Source organism: Panthera pardus, unplaced genomic scaffold, assembly GCF_024362965.1.
Source record: "Panthera pardus isolate Hobbes unplaced genomic scaffold, ASM2436296v1 HiC_scaffold_27, whole genome shotgun sequence".
In the NCBI taxonomy this organism is placed as follows: Eukaryota; Metazoa; Chordata; class Mammalia; order Carnivora; family Felidae; genus Panthera; species Panthera pardus.
In genome coordinates this window covers 87,853,948-87,877,352 of record NW_026526843.1, presented here as the reverse complement: position 1 = coordinate 87,877,352, position 23,405 = coordinate 87,853,948, and the positions used below count along the sequence as shown (strand labels likewise).

The following is a 23,405-nucleotide window of genomic DNA, read 5'->3' as shown; positions in this document are numbered from 1 at the left end:
CATGAGTGGGAAAGGGACAGATTGAGAGAGAGAGAGAGAGAGAGAGAGAGAGAGAGAATCCCAAGCAGGCTCTGCACTGTCAGCTCCATGCAGGGCTCAATCTCACCAATTGTGAGATCATGACCTGAGCTGAAATCAAGAGTCAGACACTTAACCCGCTGAGCCACCCAGGCACCCCTAAATCTTTTTTTTTTTTTAGTTTATTTTGAGAGAGAGGGAATGAGTGCTCTACTCCACAGGTGTGGGATAGGAGCAGAGAGAGAGGGAGAAAGAGAATCCCAAGCAGGTTCCTCACTGTCAGTGCAGAGCTGGACATGGGGCTTGAATTCAGGAACCATGAGATCATGACCCGACCTGAAACCAAGAGTCAGATGCTTAACTGACTGAGACATGCAGGCACGCACCCTTCCTTTTATTTATTTATTTTTTTAATGTTTATTTATTTTTGAGAGAAAGAGAGAGATACAGAGAATCCCAAGCAGGTTCCTCACTGTCAGTTCAGAACCTGACACCAAGCTTGAACTCACACACTGGTGAGATCTTGTCCTGAGCCAAAGTCAGGAGTCTGACACTTAACCAATTGAAACCCCCAGGTCCCCCAAGATCTCCCTTTTAGACCTTCCTCAACACAACCATCATGGCTGCCTCGTGTCAGAGGAAGATTTACCGTGAAGCTAATGAGTCTTAAGCTTCAGGGCCCCTCACTTTCCTGGGCCCCTCCCAAGGCCATGGGAGGGGCCTAAGTGATAGGCTCACATTGTCATAGGATTTTCTACAATGAACAAAAGTATTTCAACAGCAATTGGTTACAATAACTGTCTCATTCTCCTCCAACTTCCCCTCTTTTACATTTCCCCTAATGTAAAGTGGGTATGGAAAAGCTATGACCCTAGATGGGATCTGGCTGTAAGGAAGTGGAACTGGGAGTCTATATTAGTTCCTTAGGGCTCGTGTAACAACGTTTCACAAACTCAGTGGCGTAAAACAATAGAAATTTCTTCTCTCATGGTTCTAGAGGCCAGATGTCCAAACTTAAGGTTCAGCAGGGCTCCCTTGGGGGGGTTCTGGAAAGCAGTCCGATTTTTGGCCCCAAATCTTCTAGCTTCTGGTGGCTGCCAGGATTCCTTGGTGTTCTTTCGCTTTATGGCTACATCATTCCAATCTCTACCTCTGTCTTCACATCACCTTCTCCTCTGTGAGTGTAATCTCTCTTCGCCTGTCTCTTATAAGGATACCTGTCGACACTATTTAGGCTCCACCTGGATAGTCCAGAATAATCTCTTTATCCTTGAGATCTTCAAGATTCTTAATTATATCCCCAACACTCTTTTTGCTTATAAGGTAGCAAGGGCATGCTCCAAAGATTAAGATCTGGTATCTTGGGGTTGCCATTATTCAGCTCACTAGAATCATTTTAATTGTGTTTAGCAGGATACATCCGTGCAGCCTGCAGTCATTTCTTTGCACAGTTAAGTAGCTGCTAGCCATCCAGATAAAATTACCCTCCTTCCCAAGGTGGTGACTCACCTCATATTGTCACATGAAGGTACAGGGCCGTATTGTGATGTGAAACTGCCCCATAGGGGCCTGGAACCAGAAGTATATAGAGTTAACTAACTGGGATTTAAATAAAAACTTAAAAAAAAAAAGGAAGTATGTAGCTAGGTCGTGGAGGAAAGACAAATGTAAGGGGCTTGAAACTGATCTGTGAAAAATTATTCTAAATATCACAGCATATCTATAACAGAAATTTGACACAGATTTTCCTAAAATTAAAAATGCACATGCCACAGGGTGCCTGGGGGGCTCAGTTGGTTAAATGTCCCACTCTCGATTTTGGCTTGGGTCATGGTCTCATGCTTCGTGAGTTTGAGCCCTGCATCAGGCTCTGCACTGACAGCACAGGTTGAGATTCTCTCCTTCCTCTCTCTCTGCCCCTCGCCTGCTCATAGGTACTCTCTCTGTCAAAATAAATAAATAAATGAATAAATAAATAAATATTTCTTTAAAAAATTTTAAATGTACATGCCAGTATCCGTAACAGGTTGTAAAGTGGAAAGAAATTTTTCCTCAACTGTGAATAAGAAAAAATAAATCTCTGGGGCACCTGGGTGGCTCAGTTGGTTAGGTGACCGACTTCAGCTCAAGTCATGATCTCACAGTTTGTGAGTTCAAGCCCTGCATTGGGCTCTGTGCTGACAGCTCAGAGTCCGGAGCCTGCCTCGGATTCTCTCTCTCTGCCCCTCCCCTGCTCATGCTCTGTCTCTCTGTCTCTCTCAAAAATAAACATTAAAAAAAAATTAAAAAAAAAAACAAATTTCCATCATCTATGCTAGAAGACTGAATTATCTTTCTATTCCCTGTATAGAATATGATTTTTATAAGAGATCAAGCAATTGGTGGCCCCAACTTAGGAAAACCCTGTTGTTGAGGAGTGTCAGGCAGTTAATTCACACAAAGAAAGAAGTTTTAGAGATTTTTGTGATATCTGACAAGTTTTTCTAAAATTTGCATTTTTTGTGTGTTTTTCCATTCTAAATAGCAATTAATTTATGTAGTTGATTTTGTGTTCATCTCCTAAAGGGACTCTCAGAATTATATAAGCTTCTGTTGCAGTAAAATCTAGACAATCCCCAAACTGAGAGCTCAGACAGCTCTAAGGTTCAGGCTCCTTCTGCAGTGAGTGAAGGGGACAGCTTCTTATCTTCTTACGGGCAAATAAGGGGAAACTGCCCCAGGAGTTGAATTTCCTCAACATCCCATGAAGTCACCCTTATTTTTCTGGCTTGGCGAAACTGGCAACACAGAGCAGGTACTCTCCAGCTTTTTGTCCGCGGCATCAGGCTGAACTCAGTGCTTCTCTCAAGCTTGGGTGAAAAATCAAATACTTGAGGGTGATTGATTGAATAAGTGATGTGCAGTGCATCGGTCCATTTTTTGGTGTGCACTGATACGCTGGCCTCGTGTAAGCCGGGCTGTCGGAGATGTGTGTAGATTCCCATACTGAATTGCTCTTCCTGGCTAATGTTTATATGGTGGCACCAAGGGGAGGATAAGAAACTGATCTGTGAAGCTGGTGTCTGTGTTTACTGTAAGGATGCTGTTGAGGAAGTTGTCCATTACGTTCCTATTTATGAGGACCCAAGGGAGGCATTTTGCTCTGGCTCTCCTGAGCATCAAGTCTGATTTTTATCTTAGGGACACTGCAAATCATGTATCTGGTTTTGTCTCACATCTTTGGTTCTTAGTGGAACTATGAGGACTTAGAATAACAAACATTTCGGGTACGAATATTATCTTATATTAACTGCTTGAATTTTTCCCTTTCCCGATTTTCCTATTTGCTTCTTTTTTTTTAATCTTACAATATTAAATATATTTATGGGGGCACCTGGGTGGTTCAGTCAGTTAAACCTCCCACTCTTGATTTCAGCTCAGGTCAGGTTGGTGGGTTCAAGCCCCACATTGGGTTCTGTAGGGAGCTTGCTTGGGATTCTCTCTCTCTCTCTCTCTCTCTCTCTGTCCCTGCCCCCCCTCAATATAAATAAACATTAAAAAAAATAAATGTGTTTATGTAAGTCACCCCAAAATCAGTCCGCATCAACATGGGCATAAATAAATAATAATTTAAAAACCACATCCAGTGGTTAAAAAAATAGCAAAACACCTAAAGTATATTTCCCTTCAAGGCATTATTAATTACATGATATTTCTGCACGGGCCTTTTTCCAGCAAGTTGGAACCTCATTTAGAGAGAAAGGATCCAAGTTGCATTAATGAAACCTTAGACATTCTCAGCTGAGGGGGGAAAAAAAACAGCCTCATTTTCTTTCCTCTTCCTTTTTTCCCTTTTCCCTTTCTGCACTATGATTATTGTTCACTTAAGAGTTCAAAGTTTCTCTGAGGCCATCCGTTCTTTCTTCTTCAAGTAGGTTTAGTCAAATTACACAGGACAGAGATGACAAAGGCTTTCCTGCTTTCCGCTCTGGAGAGAACTGGCCACATGTTCTCCTTTCCTTTTCCCGAGTCAGCATTTGGTTCATCCAAAGCTTTGGGAAGACTGCTTAGAGTTAGAAGAAAGAATAAGCACAGGGAGAGACCCACAGCCCATATTTTAAATTTGAAAAGTAACCCTGCTCTGTCAATGACTGAACAATTGTGTTGTTAATACGGTTCAGAAGAGAGACTGGGGGATTCACTTAACTTCACTGTGACACTAAACTCTAAGGTGAGATCATGCTTTTCAGGCTAAAGAGACACCCAAGATACCCACCTAAGGTTATTTTACCTACCCAGGGCCGATTCCCCTTATTTTCTCGTTCCCCAAAGGAACATTCATCTGGTTGGTTGCTGATTACGTGATACAAGCTGAATAAGTCTATATGAATTCTGATAGCCTCTTTTTTTTTTTCATATTTTCTTCAGCACCAGTTCAAACAGTCTCTAGTAGGGGCACCTGGGTGGCTCAGTTGGTTAAGTGTCTGACTTTGGCTCAGGTCATGATCTCATGGTTCATGAGTTCAAGCCCCACGTCGAGCCCCACGTCGGGCTCTGTGCTGACAGCTCAGAGCCTGGAGCCTACTCAGCACAGAGCCAGGAGCCTACTTCAGATTCTGTGTCTCCCTCTCTCTGTCCTTCCCCCACTCACACTGTGTTTCTCTCCCTTTCTCAAAAATAAATAAACATTAGAAAAATGAAAAAAAAATAGTCTCTAGTCAATGCTTCACATGATTTTTAGACATTTCCAACTAGGAGGTAATCTGGTGATTTTTTTTTTTTAATTATCATTATTGCTAAAATCTCTTGCCCCCTTAGCATGGGCAATTTTTAACTGCATATCTAAATTAGATTCCTCTTTATTTTTTTTATTTTTTTAGATTCTTCTTTATTTTTGACCTGGTGCCCCACCTGATTTCAAGTTCAGGTAGTTATGTTTTGTCTCAAAACTTATGAATCAATGTTCTGTTCTACATCTCCCTGAGTGTTAAGGTTCTTATGACCTCGATATGACATTCCTTTACTTACCCCAGGCTCACACTCCATCTTATACATCATCCTCCACCTTACAATTGACTGTCTGTTTCCATGTTCTGTCCACGGGCCGTTCCACAGGAACACTTCCGATCAATGTCTGTCTTGTGACCCTATGCTAACTATACTCCCATTTTCATGACAATTTCTGTTCACACTGCACCCATTCATGATGGCTCCTGGTCTGCCTTGTCCTGAGCTGCTTAGAGCTCCTCTGAGGCCACATCCTGCTTTGAATAGTAAGGACATGAAATTGAGGCCCCCAAACAAATCATTTAAAGTAAACAAGCAATTCGAAACAAAAGCCTCCATCAGAGAATACATTTGTAGAGAATGAAGGTTATTAAGATCGATTTTGAATGGCTCTCCACAGATGGTTGGGGGTTGTGTGTGCTTGTGTGTAGGTGAGTAGGAGAATATTTGCTGTATGAAGAGAAATAGAGGCAAGACCTTACAATGTAGAGGCTAACCTGGGGCTCCTGGTGGATCAGTCGGTTAAGCATCCAACTCTTGACTGTGGTTCAGGTCATGATCTCATGATTCGTGAGTTCAAGCCCCACATTGGGCTCTGTGCTGACAATGCAGAGCCTGCTTGGGATTCTGTCTCCCTCTCTCTCTGCCCCTCCCCCCACTCTATCTCTCTCTCAAAATAAATCAAAATGAACTTAAAAAAAAAAAAAACAATGTAGAGGCTAACCTGAACCCATAATGGGAAGAGATGTGAGTGACATTACCAGGGCCCTGTTTACTTTGCCTCCTTACTTGGTGCCTTGGATACTGGCTTGCTCTGAAAAGGAGAGAATGCTAGGGAATCTTTTTACTTGACCGTCCATACTCCTTAGTACATAACAAGGAAACTTACACATCTTGCCACCATGCCATGTCCCAGAAGGGATCCACCTGTCACCCCCCTGACTGTCTTATACCAACCTTTCCGGGCACAAGCAAATCAAGTGCTCCATGACTGCTTAATTACAATGAACTGGCAAAACTATTTGTTTTACTTCAAGTGCTCCATTTTTTCCTCCATGTTTGACTCATGGAATATGCTTATGTGACAACTGCTAAATCAGAATCCTTTCCATTTGGTGCCTTGTCACAAGGCTTTAGAAGCTGTGTGCACCACATGTAAATCATGCTTCACCTACATTCTCTTTTTTTATCCCAAGCCCCGCAATCTCAATGTTATGCACCCTAATACAAGCATCCCAAAAAGGAGCCCAAGAAAAATATTACACATCATTTGGTAAAGACCATATTATGCAAAGGAACATTAAACACAATAATAGCAGGGCGCCTGGGTGGCTCAGTCGGTTAAGCGGCCGACTTCAGCTCAGGTCATGATCTCACGGTCCGTGAGTTCGAGCCCCGCATTGGGCTCTGTGCTGACAGCTCAGAGCCTGGAGCCTGTTTTGGATTCTGCGTCTCCCTCTCTCTGACCCTCCCCCGTTCATGCTCTGTCTCTCTCTGTCTCAAAAATAAATAAACGTTAAAAAAAATTAAAAAAAACATAATAACAGCAGTTCTTAACATGTTGAGAATTTACAAGATGGCAGATACAAAGGCACAAAGCAATTTGCATGCAGTTTATCTAATCCTAACAGCAACCTTGAAGAGTGGGTATTGTAGAAATACAGACAAGTACAATTCTTGTTCTCCACTCCAGAAGGGAAAAGGCCAGCTGGCTGGTTCCTAGAGGAATTTGTTACCTTTGTGAATATCAGTCTGACTCTCAGCCTCGTGGGCCTAAAAACTCGACTACATTGGCTCAGTGAATGTGGAACCATCTCTCAAGGGTAAATCATAAGCCAAAGAGAAACCACCATCAGACAAACCAGATACTCAAACCCACATGCTTAGCATATGTATCAGTCAGGGCTCAACAGGAGACAGATGGCATGCTGAGATCAGGATAATTGGGAAAAGGCTTAATAAAAGAGTTATTTACAAAAGTGTGGGCAGGAGTAGGGAAACCAGATAGGATAGTGCAGAACTGGAGTAAAAATTGCTCCATTTTTACCTCTAAGCCTGAAAAGATGAGGGAAAGGATTGGTTTCAAAGAGAGAGTTTTAGAGAAGGGATTATCTTAACAGGAGCAGCAATCTTCAGTCCAGGAACTCAGCTTACCCAAATCAATCTTAGAGGGAGGTACTATAAGGATCAATCCTCTGAAATCACTCTCCTTCTCTCCAGTTTCCAGGTAAAGCTTCCCACTGGGGAAGCCCAATAAGAAGCCACAAGGCAAGATCGTTCCTTGAGGGAATCTATACAGATGAACTTTCTGGACTAAAGAGCAGGATAGAGAAGAATGGAGAGCAAATGTTTAGAGACATAGGATATACGCTCCTGAAGCCAAACCTTGGTCAGAAGACACGTCATTAATTTGTCATAAATAATTGCCTTACCAGGGGCTAGGAATCCTTGGGGTTCATGTGGTCAGTCCATTGTCCACCTAGGTAAACTATGTGACAGGCCAGATCATGATTAGACATTTGTTGGCGAGCATGGCCTCAGGGTAAGAGAAGTGAGGAGAATGGAGTCTTTGATGATGTCAACGTAAAATTGCCTGATACATTCATATACATATATACAGAGTGGATGACCTCACCCCTGGGACTGGAATACCGAAAGCTAAAAAGTCTTCAGACGTCTGATGTGGTATAACAAACTACCCCAAAACTCAATGACTTAAAACAACAAACAACCATTTTTCATAATGCTGTGGGTTAGCTGTGGTTCTGTGGTTCTCCTTGTTTGGGGAGATGGTCTAGGACAGACTTGTTTGGGGAGACTTGTTTGGGGCTAGATGGTCTAGGACAGCCTCACTCGTACGTACAGAGCCTCAAATGTGATGGTTCAGATGGCTGAACAGTTGAAGCCTCCCTACAGGTAGGCTCTCATCCTCCAGTCTAAGTCACATGATGAGAAAAGATATCAGCAGCAAGAGAAGGCAAGCCTCACTCTGTAAGCACTGTTCAAACCTTTGCTTGTGCCATATTTGCCAGTGTCCCATTGGGCAAAGCAAGTCACATGGACAAACCTGTGTTCAAGGGTGGAGGAATACACTCTACCTTCTGACACGAGGAGCTTTTAATCTGCACCTTTATTTCTATGTTAGGTATAGTCTATCCTGTTGGGCAGGAAACATCCGAAATTTGTTGGCTCACACTCTGGCTCCCTTTTCTGATATTTGGACAATTGTGTTTGTAATGTTCTGCTATGTTTCCATAGCTAACTGCAGCTGCTATTCTGATTGCATTTGTTACCAGGTCTCACAGCCATTTTGTATTTTTAGGACTATCGGGCAATGAGTCACGGTGTTGATGTTTAAGGTTCATTCTCAAACACAATTTTTATTTTCCTTATTTTCAATTCTTTTGGGGGGGGCTCTAATACGTCCCTAACACTTATAATATGTATTGTTATTCTCATTTTTCAGATGGTAGCATTGAGAACACAGACAGTAGAGGTTGGATTTGAACCCAGATCTAGCAGAATCCACAGCCTGTTCTCTTTCCTTTGTATTCAATTACTTCTCCAAATTTACATGGTTTTGAAACCACAAAGTACAACTGAAAAATAAAGGAGCAGCAGCAGCATTTTTATTATTATTAGCATTGTCAGTATTATTCAAGGTAGAGTCTGAGTTCACAGTGAGGCAACAAGCACTCCACGGGCAATATTTCATTCTTCCCTTTTCTCAGGAGCCAGTAATTAACACTTCATAAGACTTACATAAGAATCAGTCTTTATTAGAAGGTTCTGGGTTTAATGGTTTCCCATTCTATTAAACAGCCATTTATTCTTTTAAATTAGCTGTCATTTCAATAAGGAAGCCAATTGGTTGAGCAACTGGACTACCAGGTGTACAAATTAAACCATCTGTGGAGCAAGCATGTCTCACGCTCCCATTATACTCCACATCAGGGGCAAGGACAAGCCCACAGGTTGATGAGTCCCTGCCTTCAGGAAAATTGCTGTCCAATTTAGGGCCATCAACTAATATCTAATTATGATTTAGCTAAGTCAATGTCCCCCTATATTCAAATGGATTGCCGTGGCAAGAGTTGATTGAAAATCAAAAGAGGCAAATGAACAGGTGTTAAGAGGAAATAGTGGCTTCTTCTATAAAATACTGTTAAGTAAATATTTTGGCTTTGTGGTGTCACCACAAAATGGTGGCTTTGTGGGTGTCACCAATGACAATATCTTCCTGGGTTTTTATAATATGCATTATCAATTCATCAGCGTCTCACAACACATACTTTGGAAAATGCTGATCTAAATGAAACGTTTTGTTTTATAGATCCAACAGAATTTTATTTAACAAATATTTATTCAGCAGACAGTATATGCCAAAAACTGGTTTTTAAGCTCTGTAAAAGGACAGATAAGGAAATTAAGACCCAAAGGGGTGAAGAAACTTGAGAGTTGATACATCAAGTAAATGGACTGAGCCAGGACCAAAGTCTGAGCTCTTCAATTGCCACGTTCTTTGACAAACATGATTAAGTCTCACAAAAAAAAAATTATTTGGGCAGGTATTATTATAATTATTCTCCTTTTTCAGATCAGTAAATGTGGCTCAGAGAAAAAGAGTAACCTACCCAATGTCATCCAACTAACAAAATATTGACCAATAACTCTGTCCTGACCGGTCTGACCCCAGATAGTTACTCTTTTACTACAACATGTTTATTATTTTCTTATTATATCTTTGATATGGCAAAAGATAGAACTGGCTTTGGATACAGAAGCTGGCAGGCTCTAAGGACGTCAGGGCTGGGGTTTAGGATTAGCTCCTTATCCTAGAGGGAACTCCTGTGGGGACATGGAAACAAAGGCTTGGACATTCATGGTCTCAATGAGTTGGCCATCTTTGATGGGGATTACTGTACATATCAAGCTGTACTCTGCCCATCTGGGGTCACCACAGACTCCAGATGTGTTAGTGCCAGTCTATTTCAACAGTCTTATTGCTAATAGAGAGTCTTCAGTGCATTTTTGCAGACATCATTGTCTCAAGTCCTGGGCAGGACCCAACTTACCAGATGTAGAGTAGTGACTTCCATGAGTTTTCTGACACTCCATGAGTTTTCATAATCTAGTCTTTCTTTGCTACACACTCTTTTTGCCCTACTTGCCCTTTATATCCCATCTGCCACCTAGTACTTCCTAAAGTTTCTTCCTTGGATAAGTATTTTGAAGAATTTCCTTTATCTATTCTATTGTTGGCCTTCAATGCTGCATTCCTGGATTATTGTCATGGAGAGACCAAATAGGAGACTGTCACCAGCCTCTGCCATTCTACAACCCATGGCTTTACACTTCCAGAAAAATCTTCTTTAAACCTTATGACATATCCATGTTCAAAATGCATTCATAATACCTAGCCTGTCATTCATGTCCATTGTCAAATTTCGTAGGCACTCCTAATGGCTTATCCATGTCCCTTTTCTCCTTATGGCTTAACAACAGAACTCTAGTTTTATTCAGGGCAATAAGATGCCTGATGAAAAGACTACATTTGTATGCCATTTCTTGAAGATATGGTTGGCCTATCCACCACAGTAAGAGAAAAGCATGGGATAGGCTCCTAGAGAAATCTATTAAAAGTGGGATGACTTAGCTAAGAGCTGTTGGAATGTGGACTTGATGACTAATGCTCCATCTGGTAATTCTGAGGGAGATGAAATTCATACACAAAGGAGAAGAAAGACAGAAGACACTTGTCTTTGAAAACTTCATGTCTCCCAGACAGGCTACTTCTAGGAGAATTTTCATGTGAAAGAAGAAAAGTCTAAGCCAAATATAGGCATTTCCCGATTAGCATCAATAATCCATTACAGGAAATAAGACATACTACATAAAAATGCTAACCGGGAACCTATTTCCTATTATTTTAAATGAGAAAAAAAATGGGTTAAATGTCAACCAAAATCAGCTCACCAATTTCTAGAACATAACTAAAACACAGTCAAATGCCAACATGTAAGTTACAATAAATTGTGTTGATATGTAAAATGCTCAAACTATCACTTTCTGACATGCAAACAATCCATGTGGTTAGCAACAACTAGTTAGACTTCCAATTCCAGCCCAAATGGAGTAATAAGCACCAGATTTATTCACCCAACAGAAACAACCAAAAATTGGACAAAACCTATGAAACAATGGTTTTTAAGACATTGACTATCATGTGGCAAAATACAGTGATTCCTGAGAAATGAAAAACAAATGCAGTAAGCCCAATGACTAGCCCAGTTTACTGATTTGGAAGAATTTCCAGGTTGAAGTGCAGAGAAGGGGAACTGAGGCAGAGCCAGAAGGGCTCCCTGAGTTAAGGAGATGTGCACGAGAGTCTAGAAAGAATATGGCTAGAATTTGCAAGACAGGGTATCAGAGAAGAGATAGCTTCACACAGAGAGGACTTTGGTGATTTGTGGGGGCATCACTCTTGAGTAGTTAGCAGAATATTGATCAGTGCATGCAAGTGTGAAAAATTCTAAGGCTGGGGAAAGAACCACCGAAAAAGATTATAAGTAACAGTGCATAATGCTCATAGTGAGTTGAGAGTAATCCCCATAGCTATACTGGAAAACCTCATGATTCATGAAGCATCAGCCAGAGTACGCAGAAGGGCTTTACCTCAAAAAGAAGGGATAATTAGTGTTAGACAACATAGTTCCAGTCCCACCCCTGATACATTTTAAAAACATAACTCAGAATATCTGGCATTTAATCAAAAATTGCCAGGCTTGCAAAAACAAAAAGAAAAACAAAACAGGGAAACATGACCTATAATGACAAAAACAATCACATAATCAAAACTGACCCAGAACAGGTAAACTGATTAGAATATGTAAACAATGATGTTAAAACTGTTATTATAACTGTCTTTCATATGTTCAAAACTTAAGTAGAGATATGGAAGATATAACAGAAATCCAAATAAAAATTCTGGAAATAAAAACAGCAATGTCAGAGATGCAAAATAGGATTAATGGCAGATTAGTCATTGGAGGAGAAACGATTTGCAGAATTCAAAGACATAGCAAAATAAAGCACACATAGAAAAAAATAATTTTAAAAAGTAAGGGGTGCCTGGGTGGCTTGGTCGGTTAAGCGTCCAACTTCAGCTCAGGTCATGATTTCATACCTAGTTCATGAGTTCGGGCCCCACATTGGGCTGTCTACTGTCAGTGCAGAGCCTGCTTCAGATCTTCTGCTTCATCCTCTCTCTGCCCCTCCCTCCATCCCTCCCTATCTTTGTCTTTCTCTCAATAATAATAACAATAATAAAAATAATAATAAACATTAAAAAAGTAAAAAGAGCACCCATTAGTTGTGAGCAACAGCAAGTGTATTAACCCATGTGTAATTGAAATTTCTGAAAAGAAAGTAGGAGAATAAAGATAATTTGAAAAAATAATGGCCTCCAAATCCAAGTTTTATGAAAAATATTGACCCAGAGATTCGAGAAACTTACCATACCCCAAACACAAGAAAGATGAAAGCAAATAGTGCAAAGCATATGACAATAAATTTGCAAAATCAGTGATAAAGAGAAAATCTTAAGAACAGTGAGAAAAAAAGCATATATACAGAGAAGCAAAAATCAAGATGACAGCAAATTTCTTGTGGGGGGAAAACCAAGTGAGAAGACGAAGCAATATTTTATTGGAAGTAAAAAAGGTCAATTTAGAATTCTACAGCCAGTGAAAATATCTCTCAAAAAGGAAGGCAAAATAAAAATCTTTCAGATACAAAAGCTGAGAGAATTTATCACCAGTACACATGCACTATAAGCAGTGTTAAAGGAAGTCATTCTGACAGAAGGTAAATGATACCAGATGGCAATAGAAATCTATACGAAGAGGGGCATCTGGGTGGCTCAGTTGGAGGAGCATTTGACTCTTGATCTTGGGGTTGTGAGTTCAAGTTCAAGTTCAAGATTACTCAAATAAATAAAGCTTAAAAAAACTGAGAGGAGAGAATTCTTTAAAAAAATCTATATAAGGAAATGACAAGACCTGGAAATTGTAACTACATGGGTAAATTTATAAGATGTTTGTCTTGTCTTTAAGGAGTTTTAAGTCAAAATGGACTATTTAACATAATAACAATGTAGTTCAGTGTTTATAACATATGTAAAAGTAAAATGTATGCCAACAACAATACAGAAGTTAGGAGGCAAGAAATATACTTTTGTTAAGTTCTTATACTATATGTGAAGTGGTATAATACCATTTTAAGGCAAACTGTGATGAGTTCAAGTTGTATACTATAAACACCAAAGCAACCACTAAAATTAAAAAAAAAAAGCAGAGTGAAGCCAACTCAGGAGAGAAAGTGGAATCATAAAAAATATTCAATTAATCTAAAAGAAGGCAGAAAAAAAGGAAAAGGAGAACACAGACCAGATGGAACAAATAGAAATCGAATAGCAGGAAGATAAGTTTAAACCTAACAGTATCAACAATCATATTAAGTGTAAGTAGTCTCAGTGTCTCAATTAAAAAGTGGAGATATCAGATGTGATTTTAAAAGTAAGATTTGATTACATGCTGCCTACAAGAAAACATTTCAAATATAAATACACAAACAGTTCCAAAGTAAAAGTATGGAAAAAACATATACCATCCTAACACTGATAAGAAGAAAACTTCGGTGTCAATATTAATATCAGACAAAGTCGATTTCAGAACAAAGAATACTGCCATGGACAAAGAACATCATTTCACAATGATAAAGGATCACTTTATCAAGAGTATGTAAAAAATCAAAAATATGTATGCACCTAATAACAGAGTCTCAAAATACATGAAACAAAACTGATAGAATGTCAAGAAGAACTAGATAAATCCACCCATACACTAAACAATTTCAATATCCCCTCTCAATAATTGATAGACCAAGTATACAGAAAATCACTAAGGATAGAAACAAAAAGCCTAACAGTAATGCTAACCAAAATGACCAAATTGATGTTTATACAGAACATGCCACCCAAAGACAATAGTTTTTGTCAAGGACACATGGAACATTTACCAAGGTGAGCATATGATGGGCCCTAAAATAGTTGTCTCAATAAATTTAAAGTGTTCATACCTACAAAGTACATTCTCTGACTACAATGGAATTAAATTAGAAATTAATAATAGGAAAATTTCCAGAAAATCCCTAAATATTAGGAAACTAGTCCACTTCTAAAATACTCATGGGTCAAAAAAGAAATAAAAAGAGAAATTAAAAAGTATTTTAAACCAAATAAAAATGAAAGCACAACTTTTTGTGGGATGTCACTAAATAATATTTAGAGAAAATTTATGGCACTAAACACCTATATTAGAAAAGGAGAAAGGTCTCAAATCAATGGCATCAGTTTCAACCTTAAGAAACTAGAAAGAATGCTCACTTCGGCAGCACATATACTAAAATTGGAACGATACAGAGATATGCATGGTCCCCTGGGCAAGGATGGCACACAAATTCGTGAATCCTTCTGTATTTTTAGAGTATTACGCTAAGTGAAATACATCAGGGAAAGACACATACCATATGATTTCACTCATATGTGGAATTTATGAAACGGAACAAATGAACATGGGTGGGGGGAAGAGGAAAACCAAGACAACTATAGAGAACAAACTGATGGGCCTGGAATCAGTATTTTTTTATGTTTCCAGATGATTCCAATGTGTAGCCACGTTAGAGAACCATCGAATGACTTCAGTCTCCTAGCTGTCCCTTCAATGTTCCATGTTGGTTCTCAGCTCCAAGTGGTCTTCATGCCTTCACTACGTGATGAAATGCTACCTTCATCTCTAAATACTATCCATCATCCAAAGTACATTTTAAGTCCTGCCTCACCTACATATCTTTCCCTAACCAGTTTATCCTTCAGGATATTTTCCTTCTTTCTACATCATCTTTATTAGCAAGGCATCCTCCACACCTCCCTTAGTAATCTATAGTGAAACTTTTTAAAAATTTTCTTTCCAGGGGCACCTGGGTGGCTCAGTCAGTTAAGCGTCCAACTCTAGATTTTGGCTCAGGTCATGATCTCACAGTTTGTGGGTTTGAGCCCAGCATCAGGCTCTATGCTGACAGTGCGGTGCCTGCTTGGGATTCTCTCTTCTCTCCCTCTCTCTGCCCCTCCCCAGCTCGCTCTCTCTGTCTCTCTCTCTCTTTCTCAAAGTAAATAAATAAACAAACGTAAAAAAAAATTTCTTTCCGTACTTAATTGCTTTTCTCTTTCCACCCACCCTTGAGCTCCTAGGTTTTAATTTACACATGTTCTTAACGTGAAGGGGTTCTTCCCCTGAAAATTATGTTTGTTCTATTTTGAAAAAGTTCAGTGTGGCAAACAGATTTTAAGGTGACTCTAATAATCTCTATCTTCTTGTGTTCATGTCCTTATATAATCCTCTCCTTTGGAATGTGTGTAAAACCTATGACTTGCTTCTGATCAATAAAATATGAAAAATGTGATGGATGTCATCCCAATGTTTATGTTACATTATATAAGACTCCATCTTGCTAGTGGTCTCTTTCTTTTTCTGTCTCTCTCTCTCTCTCTTCATTGCTGGCTTTGAAGAAGCAAGATTCTATTAATCCTACAGCCCCAAGAAAATGAATTCTTCTGGTAGCCTGAGGGAGTTAGGAATCAAATTATTCCCCACTCAAACCTCTGATTCCTGGCTGATCCTTTGATTTCAGCCTTGTGATACCCTAAACAGAGGACCAAAGTAAGCAATATCTTAACTTCTGACCTACAGAAACTGAGATAACAACTGAATCTTGTTTTAAGTTGCTAATTTCATGGTAATTTGTTACTCAGTGATAGAAAACCAATACATATTTTGGTACAAAAAGTAGGCTTTGCAACTTAGCAGTAGATAGACTCTGGAAGAATCTGGAGGAACATTATAGAGAAAGCCTAAATTGCCTTGAGCAGACTGCTAGACTGCTAGTAGATTTTTCCAGTAGAAATCTGGAACTGGAGGATGCTGTTGGTGAGGGCTCAGATGAAGTAAGGAGTATGTTTTAGGAAGCGAAAAGGAGATTCTTTGTTATGTAGGGGCTGAAGGCTCAGAAAAATGATTTCCTATTGTTATATGCAAAGCACAACTTATAAGTGGTGAACTGGATTATCTAACTAAGGAGATCCACCAGTGAAGTGTTAAAGGTATTGCCTAGTTTCTTCTTGGTGCTTGGAGTAAAATGTGAGAGGAGAGAAATAAATTGAGGGAAGAACAAAAAAGAAAGAGGACTTGATGATCTTGGAAACCCAGTCTTTTCAGATGGCAAAAAAAGATGCTAATGTTAAGACAGCTTCATCTAGAGAAAATGTTGAAGAGTGGAACCGTACAAGCTCTTGCTAGAACATCAGAAAGGTAAAAAAGTCAGAGTGTTCAGTCATACAAAGGATTGTTTCAAGAAATGGAGGGAGGATCATAGATCCTCTCAATCAAACTGGAGGCTTTCTCAAAAGCTTCTATGCCCTCTCAACAAGAGGTCCAAATAGAGAAGGGATTGTTTGGAAAAAATCTGTGGGTGTGGCTTTTGTCTACTGGAGTAAACCCCTTTGAAATCCATGGAACACCCACAAAGTTCCTGAGAAAATTGTTTCATAATAAACACTGCCAGCTTGAACTGAAAAGGAAAAAGAGAGTACAAAATGGAGAGGTTGTTGGATCCCCAAAATCACACTGGCAGGAAGCAGGCTGATAAAACTAATAAGCTGAAAACACATGCTAGCTTTCATGAAAAAGGAAGGACAATGACCACAGAACCAAGAGCCCAGAGGGTGGAGCTGAGCCATGAAGAATGATTCCCAGACTGAAATCTAATCAAGTAACTTGCATTATTTACCTGGCTGGATTTCAATATGGCTGTGGACCATTGACTGACTGCTTTTTACTTTCCATTTTGTCTTTTTTTTTTTTTTTTTTAGAGGGTAGGGAGAGGGGTAGAGGGAGGGAGAGAGAGAATCCACACTGAGCATGGAGCCTGACACAGGGTTCGGTACCACAACTCTGGGATCATGACCTGAGCCCAAATCAAGAGTCGGATGCTCAACTGACTGAGCCACCCAGGTGCCCCCATTTTGTCCCTTTTTGAACTTCAATGTCTACAGCTGTTGCGCTGTGCCTTCTCACCATTGTACGTTGGATATGCTGAGAGCAGGTAATGTGTCTCTTTAGTTTCACAGATCTGCAGATGGAAAGCAATTGTAGCTCCAGGGCTGTGCTTAAGTCATGACACCCAGGAGCCTCCTCTATACTTGGACCTGATTTAAATTAGGAGATTTTGGACTTTGGGCTGATGCTTTAATGTCATGAGATTTTTGGGAAACTTTGGACATGGGTAAATGTATTTTCCATGTGAGAGAGACATGAATAATCACTGGGGGGCAGAGGGAAGACCATAGAAGACTTTAACATGGCTCTTAAGATCCTCACCTCCCTCTGTTCACACCCTTGTATAATTCTCTGTCCTCTGCTTGTGTGTGGGTGAAACCTCTGACTTATTTCTAAACCAATAGAATGTGTCAAGGTGATAGGTTGTCACTCCCATGATTGTGTGATGTTATATTAAACTCCATTTAGCCAGAAGTTTCTCTCTCCACTACTGACTTTGAAGAAGCAAGCTTCCATGAACCCTATAGCCACAAGGAAATGAAGTCTGGCAACAATGCAAGGGAACTTGGTGGAAAATCCTTCTCCAGTCAAGCCTCTGATGGGAACCCAGTCCTGGCCAATACCTTAATTGCAAGTTTGTGAGAGACTAAAGCAGAGGACCCTGTTAAATCATGCCCAGACTTGTGACCCACAGAAACTGTGAGATAATGAATGTGTGTTGTTTTAAGTTAGTAAATTTGTGGTCATTGGTCATGCAGAAATGGAAAACGAATACGGTCAGACTTTCCACTACTGTATTTTAGTCACCATTCCTACTCAGGTAAACCACAGGGAAATTATGAGATATTTGCCTTCTATTTTCGAACTTTGCTTGTAGTCTCTTTATCATGCACACCCTTGCATGTTTGGACATTGGGAGTTGAAGCTACATTTCCTGACCCTTAGAGCAGTGGTTCTCAAATTTTAGCATGCATCTAAATCACTCAGAAAACTTACAAAAACACAGTATTGGGCCCCACCCCTGGAGTTTCTAATTCAGTGCATCTTGCGTGGGGCTCAAGACTCTGCATGTGTAATAAGTTCCCTGGCTGCTGGACCAGGACCAATATTTTGAGAACTTCTACAGACTGTCTCTACTACAGTTCCTCTTTCTATGGCCTCCATGATATACATTTTTTGCAGTTTGCTCTGACCCCTTTTCTCATGATGATTGATATCGTAAGCTGCTGGAATTTCCAGATTCTGGCTGGCAGTTGCTATGGCAACACACACAGGGTTGCCCTGTGCTTGGGGCCCTGAGTGAGGACGGCACCAGATGAATCACTGGCATAAGTGACTTATAAGTGGCATGGATGTTTCTCTCGAGTCGTCCATTTCCTTCTGTGACCTCATTCCTGGTTTCTTCCCTTTTCTGGTAATGTGTTTTTTGAGTTTCGCTCAAGATTCTTCTCTATATGTGGCAATAACAAAACCTTAGATGTATGCAGTCTCCACATTTATAAGACAATATCTTTTGCAGCATAAAACTAAATTGTATCAACATCGCAACCCTATGAGACATGCTGTGTAGGCCTTATTATTCCCATTAACAGATAAGGAATAGAAGGCTCAAAAACCCTCAGGTAACTAAGATTGTTAGTTAGATTGTGTCTTGTCGGTCATGCCAGACAGAAAGTGACAGAGGCAAGTCTGGAATCCAGAACTCCTGATTTCTCCATTAGCCCTGGGATTGCCCAGGGACCTGGCAGAAACCAGAGTACGGTCAAAAGGATAACTAGAGACAGCTTACCAGAGAGAACTAACAAGCGATGGTGAGGTACCCCAGGATGAGAACGTAGCCTGGAGGGTCAAGGGGACAGAGTGGTTAAATAACCTTAAGGGAGAGCTATAGTACCAGTGGGTATCTAACAGGAGCTGTGGCCTTCGGGGAGGAATGCAGATCAATGCAGATCGGGTCAAGCCACGGGTCAGCAGGAAGGGGGCTGGGACAATAAACAGCCAACTTCTCTTCCCAGCATACAAGGGAGGCTTAGGGTGAGGCAGAGACATTTTTCGTTGTTGCTGTCCCATTAGGAGGCCGTTGCAGATTTCTGAACAAGGAGCAATACCTGAAAATGGGGTATTAAGAGAACTGGCATGACAGTGGGATACAGGGCAGATGGGAGGGAGGAGACGCTGGAGGGACAGAGATGAGTTAAAAGGATGGTTTAGAACTTAGAGCAGCTTCCATTTCTGGCCACACTGCAGTGGCCCTGAACAGAACAGGGAAGGAAAGACACAACAGAGTTGTACGGCGGGAGGAGGGGCACTCCTCCATCCCCAGGACACGTTTGTTTAAAAGAATTATCCTCAGGGTGCCTGGTGGCTCAGTCGGTTAAGGGTCCGACTTCGGATCAGGTCACGATCTCGCAGTCTGCGAGTTCAAGCCCCCTGTCGGGCTCTGTGCTGTCGGAGCCCGCTTCAGATCCTCTGTCCCTTTCTCTCTCTGCCCCTCCCCAGCTCACTCTCTCTGTCTCTCTCAAATGAACTTAAGGAAATGAAAATAAAAGAATTATCCTCATATACTTGGAGTTTGAAGTCCTTCACAGGCTTTAAGTGGGGTATGACTGGCCTTTTGGTTTTTGTTTGGGTTCCTGAAAAGCAAACTCAGGGAGATAAGGATTTGAGTCTTAGTAGGTATTATCACCTACTACCACCACACATCTCAGGAGCATCCCGTTCGAAAGGCAAAGGATCTGGAACATTTGTATACCGACTCCTGAGTATCATTGGTTGAGAGTTGCTCTTGGGGAGTGTTAATTCCTGACACATCCAGCCAGCCACGTGCACAGGCAGAGTGACCATCCGTGGCTTGGGACATGGCCTCCTGACCCGGAGATGTGGATGTTGGCAGTTGGAAGTCATTTTGAGTGCAGTGAACTGGGTGTGGGCGGGGCATCGACAACACCTGCTACATTGTCATTTGCAGGATGGTGCTCATCAGCTCTGTGGTCTCAACCCACTTAATACAGTGCCCTAAGCTGTTATTTCCAAACAATTCTACTCGATCACGTACAAAATCAAGCCAGCATGGTGGTTTTGAAGGTTATAGCACTGTTGAACAAATACCATACCGGGCAGTGGAATGTGTAGTTAAATGCAGGAGGTAAATTTTGATAATTTTTTAAGGTTCTGGGGAAGGGAGTGGGAAAGATATATTGCCAAACTGCTGGGGGAATCAGCGCAACTAACATATCAGTTGGAAGTTAACCAATGATTTGTACCCAGGACTCTGAGCCGTCAATCCAAAAGCAAAAAAGGAACACGATCTGCAAGGAAAGTAGCCAGAAAGCACTCACCCTGTTTTGCATAGTATGTCTGTTTATTGCTCTGACCTGGCTGCAAAAGACACCTAATAGCTCTTACTTCACCGAAAAACAAAAGCTTCAAAGCGGTGTCATTTTCCATCAAGTTTTGAGAACAGCCAATTGTCCCATGACTTACACTTCACTGAGTTTGTATCTCTCGATTCAGCCAGGACATCTGCCCTGCTCTATATCAGAGCACTCAGCATGATCTTGAATCCACACAGACACAAGTTTTGAAAAAATGAGGCAGAGGGAAGCATTTTCTGTGCCACACTGTGCTGAATTATTTACTCCCAGGCTGGGATTCAGAGAGCTAGCTCTTCCTCAGCCTTGAATTTTACCGCAATACAAAGAAAGAAAATAAGTAAATAAGGAGAGAGAGGAAATAAATCCCTTGGAGACCTACCGGCATATGAAGTATCTTTTGAAATGGAGCCTGATGCCGAAACAATTGTGTCATTTCAGAGTGCGGTACTAATATGCTCACAACTATGGCTAAATGCTGGAGCAAAGCACAATTTGGAAGCAATAGATTTGTGGTCGTTTGTTTAAGCAGGAAAAAAAAAGAACCTAAAATTTGCATGCATTTATTTAATTAAGCATCTCAACATTTAGAAATTGACTCCAAAATAATGCCTTTAAGCATTGTGGGCAAAATAATAAGTGCAGGTAATGGAAATGAGGACATCTCCATTTCCTCTGAGAAAAGGGTGAGGAAAAGGGATACGATACGCATTGGGTGGTATTCACGTGTCCGTAAAAGAAAACAATCTGCCTCTTTCCAGGGTATGTATCATGGAGAGGGATCACGAACATTCCCAATGTATTCTGAAGGGGCTGTAACCACGTAGTCACATAAATAGACGGTAACTTTATTTTTTGTCTCCTCCTGCTCCCTTACATTTATTCAGAAGGATAATTCCTTCCCAGCCCCTAGACAAAATACTGGGGAGCCCCATTTCTTTCCTGGAGTGCTTAGGTAATACAAATTCTTATGGTTACTTTAAGTCCAAAACACATTCTCTTTTTAGTAATTAGCAGTAACCAAAATTTCCAGGTCCGTGTGGTGATGAAAATTTTGAACATGACCGGATGCTGGTAGGAAGCCTGGAGCAGGGGGTAAGGTGGGGGAGAGACATGATCAGCTTTTTATCTGGAGAAGAAATAGTGCTTCTTCATTTTCTTTCCCCAGCTGTTCTCCCCGTCCTTCACGCCCCCTGCACGGGTGTGGGAAGAGGGAGAAGTATATAGCTGGGGGTGGGGGTACACGGGCCTTTTGCAACTGCGATGTCTCCCCCCACCAAATGCTTGGAGGTTCTCTTGCCCCAGGTGATGGACTCTCTCCTGTCTCATCTCTTTGCTTCTCTCTCTCTCCTTCCCTCTCTCTCTCTCTCTCTCTCTCTCTCTCTCTTTCTCAACACACACACACACACACACACACACACACACACACGTCCAAATCTGTTTCACGGTAAACACTTATGCATCCTTTTCTCCAATAGATTCCAGAACTGTTGGCCCTTGGTCCACCCAATGCAGCTACTAGACTAGAGCAGTCTATCCATTCCAGGTACGAAGTAGATGTTAATCTACTATGTCTCCCCTTGAACAATGGGCAACACATATTACCCTGCCAAATGGTTTCTGGAAAGCCCCTCTCTCGTGATCTGAGGTAAAGAAGGAAGTATTTCCTGGCCTTCTCAACAGAACTTTCTCAAATAAATCATGTCTAAAAAAATCTCCCTCTCAACTCTAACCCTCGACCCTTTCTCCCCATGTTGTGAGTGAGTCACAAAACTCCTAATTGTGGGTTTTCGCCATTTCTTTCTGCAAATCCTGTAGGAAAGTTTATCTCACATGTCATTTTGGTATCTGGTATCTATTAGTGTCTCAGCAGAAATTTCTATTTTAACATCCAATTATAAAGTAAAAAGTGTGAGGAGGCTATTTTTTTTGCCCTCAGCCAAAACTTGGAAGTGCTCACAAACTCAGCAGTAAGGAACCCTTGGCTGGTACTTTTGGATTTGCAGAAGACCTCAGAATTACTTTTAATGGAAAGCTAGTATGTCGACTGCATTTACTGGGAAACCACTGTGGGTCCTCAAGATAGATATGATGTGTAAAATGTCATTTCTCTCCCCCCCCCCACACACACACACACCCTAGAAGGAGAACTAGAGATATAGAAACATGAAGTGGTTTTCCTGGGGACAGTAATGAGTTGTTAGAACTTCAGAAAGAACTCTATTATTGTGTGATCAACCAACTGACTAAGCCTGTTAACAAACATATGACAGAATTCAATTTAATAATTTCTTTCTGTCCCATAGGCTTAGATTGATCTGAAGGATAAGACTGCATGTGATCCAAGATCAGATGAGTCAAGGAAAGTCTTTTCTGTAAAAGCCTTCAGGAGCCAGAAGTAGTACCAAAGCTGGAGGGCAGGAGATCATCGGATTAATCATATGGGCAGACAGAACTTCAGAAGAATAAATGCACTAGAGACAAGAAGAACTTGAAGTTGAAGCTAAGTTCCCCCACCTTGGGGGATTCTTTCACACTCCTAGCTCAAACATGAATCACCCTCATGAAGAAGAGATATACCTTGGAAATGACCATAACTCATCTCTCTCAGCACAGCTCAGAAGTCTACTGGGGAGGGCACTGGTCTAGCTTTCTGCTCCCTTACTTGTATCCATCTTGCTCCAGATAAACCCTCCTATGCCGAAAGCCACACACACACACACACACACACACACAATGGCAGAGAATGGCTGCTGCTCATCAAAGCTTTTTTCTTATCTCCCTGAGTACACAGCTAGATCACATTTTTCAGCCTCTCTTGAGGTTAGTTGTGGTCACGTGATTAAGGCTTAGCCAC

At 41.0% G+C, this 23,405-nt stretch overlaps 1 long non-coding RNA gene and 1 other non-coding gene across 3 annotated transcripts in view; one reads left to right on the top strand and one right to left on the bottom strand.

Moving 5' to 3' along the window:
• Positions 1-23,405, bottom strand: part of LOC109248041 (uncharacterized) — a 136,339-nt gene that overhangs the window by 92,570 nt on the left and 20,364 nt on the right. The window lies entirely within an intron of this gene.
• LOC128773970 (U6 spliceosomal RNA) lies at positions 14,442-14,546 on the top strand. Its single transcript, XR_008418461.1, has one exon. It is a non-coding gene; the product is annotated as a U6 spliceosomal RNA (small nuclear RNA).